Source organism: Vombatus ursinus, unplaced genomic scaffold (assembly GCF_900497805.2).
Source record: "Vombatus ursinus unplaced genomic scaffold, bare-nosed wombat genome assembly UNPS02014798.1, whole genome shotgun sequence".
NCBI classification, from domain to species: Eukaryota; Metazoa; Chordata; class Mammalia; order Diprotodontia; family Vombatidae; genus Vombatus; species Vombatus ursinus.
Window position 1 is genome coordinate 49711989 of NW_020954576.1, and position 5222 is coordinate 49717210.

Genomic DNA, 5222 nt, shown 5'->3' on the forward strand with positions numbered 1-5222 from the left:
GAAGAAGAAGGAGGAGGAGGAGGAGGAGGAGGAGGAAGAAGAGGAAGAAGAAGGAGGGAGGGATAGAAGAAGAAGAAGAAAAGAGGGAGAAGAAGAAGTAGGAGGAGAAGGAGAAGAAGAAGAAGAAGGGAGAGAGGAGAGAGACAGAAATGCACATGCAAACTGTGGGGAAAGGGAAGAGAGAGAGAGAGAGAGAGAGAGAGAGAGCGCCTAGTAGAGAACCCCCGATTGCTTCCCATTGGTTTACATCACTCATCTGTTCAGTCTCGAGGAAGTACCTATCTAAAGCTTCAATGCCTTTAAGCAACATGAATGATGGAATGATACAGTAAACAGCGTTTGAGTGGCTGCTTGCTGCTTTGGGCTTCTGGCCCTGATGCCAAGGTGCTATGTGGCAAAGGCAGAGGCTGGCTGGATTCTGTCACTCCTGGCCCCAGTCTACCAAGAACTCTGGGTTCACGGGGAGGAGATTTGATCCAGTCAGCCCAACCCAAAGGGACCATCATCTCTTTGGCTCGTGCCCCTAGCCCAGGGTTTTATTCCAGGGAAACGGTATGTGGTCCCCAATAAGGCATTCAGACTTTATTTAAATCATTGAAGAAAATGAATAACTGAAAGGATTCACAGAAGCCCACAAACAAATCAAAAAGCAAAGCATGTAAGTAACCTGTTCCATTCTGTACGCTCCCTCTCACCCCAAAGTAGATGCGCTTTAGGGGGCTATTGAATAAACATTCCCTCTCACATGCAGGCCTGTCCCCTCTGAGTGATTTGTGGCTGTAGTAGAGCTGATAAGGTCCATATCTTTTGTCCACTCAGGGCATGCTTTTAGTCCCTCAGCCTCAGACAGCCTACTCCTCTGTTGACAGGAATGGGAAGTTCATTCTTACACAAACTCTGGTCTCTCTGATTTGTGTCCAGGAAAGGAAACAAGAGCAGAAGGTGGTTAAAAACATACGGCCCAGAAACCTGAAGTCAGCGGCGCAAGCATATACTACTAGTGGCATACTTCTCTTATAAACTGCCATTTTCAACTCCTGGGAATGAAGGGAAAGAAATCAGTTTCTAGCCTCCTTTCTCACTTGTTGCATTCAAGTCTGGAATCCCAAGGGAGAAAAAACACACCTTTCACAATCTGTTTTACAGCTCATTTTTTTCATAGACCATAACAGATAAAAGTCTATCCCTCTTGATTCTGAGCCATTCATTGGGAACCAAACAAGCGTTTCCAGTCTAAGCAAGGTGTTTGAGAGCAGCAAGTCTACCTCCCTTTACATTTAGACAAAGAAACTGAGGCCCAGAGTGGGGTGGAGGGTTAATCTTAAGGTTAAATCAGGACTTAAATCAAGGTTACTGGGTTAGTATCAGAGCCAGGTTTAGGATGAAAGTAGTGGAGTACCATGTTCCTGTCCTAGGAGCAAATACAAAAAAATTCAACTGTGGTGTTTTGGGACCAATACTCTTCACTATCCCCAAAACCTGCTAGTGGAACCTGCAAGTAATGCATACCCTATTTCACCACATAATCATAGCACCCTGCTTTTCAGTCCAAAAATTGGTTTATAATCTTTCATCGAATAATCATCATATGGTATAATTCTATTGGTCATGCTGCTTGAAAGGTAAACAGAGCAGCAATGTATTGACCAGTGGCATATGGATACACATTTACCTCTCATGCATCACGAGCCTCAAACCTAGAATTCTCAGCGCATTCACATTGTCAGTATATATTCATGAGTGTTCTGTGCATCCTAATCAAACACCAAAGACACTTTAGTAATAAATGATTAAGTAATACTGGCACACTTTTTTAAAGCTTCACATAATGGTCACACCCCACTTTTTTGCAAAAAAATTTTGGCATAAATCTGCGACAATTACGTGGTGAAGCACAGTGCTTGATCCAGTACTTTTTAAAGCTCAGCTACCCAAGACACGGGTAGAGGAAAGCTTTTAAGCTGGCAATAAACAGAATGTTGCTGAAGCCAGGATGCCAGGAGAAAAGACAGGGAAAGAACCAGCCATGGATTGTAAAGGACAAAGCAGAGTATCCCCCTCTGCGTCTGTTTTCTCTTCCCATTCTCTATCATCAGGTTGCTCTTACCTCTCTTCTTTCTGGGAAGATGACCAATTCTGGCTTCTTATTCCAATGTTGGGAAAAGCCTTAGGTATGAAAAGTCCCTTAAATGACTTGGCCTGGAGTTTTCCCCACGAGAAGTTAAGGGCGGATGGGATTGTCAAGTATGGCAATATGTAAGTGGAGGGAGAGGAAGAAATTCTTTCAAGGCTAACCTCCACCAGAAGATAAGGGATCATTAACTGAGGTGGTAATCTCCCCAGGTCCATTCCCAGACCTTTGTCTCCACCCTTTTTGACGGAAAAATACAGGCTGTTTCCTGCTCAGACAGAATCCATCCCAACCTCAGCCCTCCTATTAGCACCAGCACCTTTCTTTCTCACATTCTTATTCTGGCCTTACTTAGACCCGGAGATAGACTAAACTTGATTTAACACATTAGAAGGAAACCCCGGGTTTTTAAATGTCTTGAAACCCAGTTTACTGGACAGATGTTCCATCCAGTTTTAGGGAGTATTGCTGGCACCACAGTCTTGTTTAAAAACAAAACAAAACAAAACAAAACAAAACAAAACAAAACTATAACTCTCTTCTTGCCAATGATATCAATCAATCAATCAATCAATCAATCAGCAGTTATTAAGCACATACTATGTGCTTCATTCCTCAGTTGGCAGTATTCCCTACCTCCTGTAGGTAGCTGGATGATACAGAACACAGGGTGCCAGATCTTGAGTTAGGAAGACCTGAGTTCAAATTTGACCTTGGACACTTACTAGCTGTGTGACCCCAAGTCTCAGTTTTTTTATCTGTAAATTGGAAATAATAATCCATCTCCCAGGGTTGTTGTGAGGATCAAATGAGATAGTACTTGTAAAGCACTTGGCACAGCACCTGGCATTGGTAGGTGAGTTACTAAGTGCTTGTTCTTTCTCCCTCTGTCATGTCTGAGTTCTTTATCCAGAAGCCTTACTCTAGTCCTGGAATTTTGCCAAATATTGGGAGTGCCCACTTCCTCTGCAGCCTTGCCTTTTGATTGGATGGCTTTTTCTAAATTCATTTATAGAAGGACACAGAGGCCAGCCACATTGCATTCTTTTCCAGGATGAACTTTGAACTTGCCATGCCCTTGTGCCCAATGTCATTGTCTCTTCTTCGCTGGCCCCTTCCCCCAACCCTTTTTCAATTTCCTTTTAAAAAATGTGTTGTCTTCCCCCATTAGAATGTAAGCCCCTTCGGGGTAAAGACTGTCTTTCTTTCTACTTATATTTGTTTTCTGTGAGCTTAGCACGGTGCCTGGCACACAGTAATCACTTTTTTAAAAAGTATGTTTTATTAGCCAACATACACCTAAAATAAAATATTACTTTTTCTTTGTTATAGTGTATGTTATCTAAATGGAAATGTGATTTGTATTACACACATAATTAAAAAATGTTTTTACAGTAATACTTAATTTAGAATTCTGTAATCCAAAATTCACAAAACATTGTTGTTCTTAAAGATTACTTGGCTACACATTTAACAAAACATTTTAGTTTCTTCAGTATAACCTCTCGGAGCCACTAATATTCATCTGCTTTCTTACACTTTATGTTGAAGAGGTTTAATCACGTATTGGAGTATTGTTTTCAACTCTTCTACTCTGCTTTACACAGCTCCAGGAGCGTCCAGCACCCCACCTACTACTTAGGGAGGAAGGAGAGATTCCCCTCTTCCTTATCATGGAATCCTCATCTTAGAAGAAAGCGTTGCTTTCACCGAAACACCCAGGTCACAGCCACCTTGTCAAACATCGCACACAGGTCTGCACTTGTGGGCTGTTGGTTTTTCACATAAAGAACACTTTAACATAGTCTACGCCTTTCATATTTCACCAGGAGTACACACAAGAAGACTAGAGCAGTAGAGGAGCTGCTAGCACACTACAGACAGAAAATCAGGGTTGATATGTGCTTAGCTTGAGAGTCATTTCCCTTAAGAATTAATATTTGGACCCTCGGCTTGACCTGGGTTAGTCTTATTTGAAGGATCTTCTAATTGTCCTACCATTCAGGGCCTGCTAGGTGGCACAGTGGATAGAGTGGCAGGGCCTGGAGTTGAGAAGACCCGAGTTCAAATCTGGCCTCAGATACTTCTTAGCTGTGTGAACTTGGGCAAGTCACTCAACCTCTCTTTGCTGAGCAGGAAGCTAGGTGGTGCTTCAGTGGATAGAGTGCTGGGCCTGGAGACAGGAAGACCTCAGTCCAAATCTGGCTTTAGATTATTCCTGGCTATGGGACCCTGGACAAGTCACTTAACCTCTGTTTGTCTCAGTTTCTTCACTTGTAAAATGGGAATAATAATAGGATCAAATGAGATCATATTAGTATGACGTCTAGCACATAGTAGGTGCCTTAAAAATGCTTTTATTCCCTTTCTCCTATCCCCGAACAGTAGCACCAATTGCCTGCCATATGTCTTGAAGAACTTTTGCAACTGGCAGTGAAAGAAATGAAATTTAGAGATGTTTGTGCCTCACACTGTTGAGTTCTTTTAAGATAATCTAGTTCACACCTTCTAAGAAGGGAGTAGGGGAAGGGGTGCAGCTAGGTGGCACAGTGGTTAGAGTGCTAGGCCTGGAGTGCAGAAGACTCATCTTCCTGTGTTCAAATCTAGCCTCAGATACTTACTAGCTATGTGATCCTGGGCAAGTCACTTAACCCTGTTTGCCTCAGTTTCCTCATCTGTAAAATGAACTGGAGAAGGAAATGGCAAAGTAACAGTATCTCTGCCAAGAAAACCCCAAATGGGGTCACAGAAGAGTTGGCCACGACTGAAAAATGACTAAAGGACAATAGAAGAAAGTGATCAAGGCAGCCAGTTTAAGTCCAAAACCAACAGGACTAAAGTCATTGATGATAGTAACCTTTCCTTTTGTTTTAATTTTGTCCAGAGCATCAAGGACTTTCCAAAGTCTTGGTCTAATACTTCCCACCTCTACAAAAATACCTCCAAAGACTAGTCCATCATTCTAGATCTCAGCAACATAAAAACTCATATTGTGAATTCCATTGAACCAAGTGAAGCTTGGCTATATGTTATTTCCCATCCACAGTTTGCTGAGAGGCCTGCCTGACTTTGGAACCCCGTTGGAAATAAA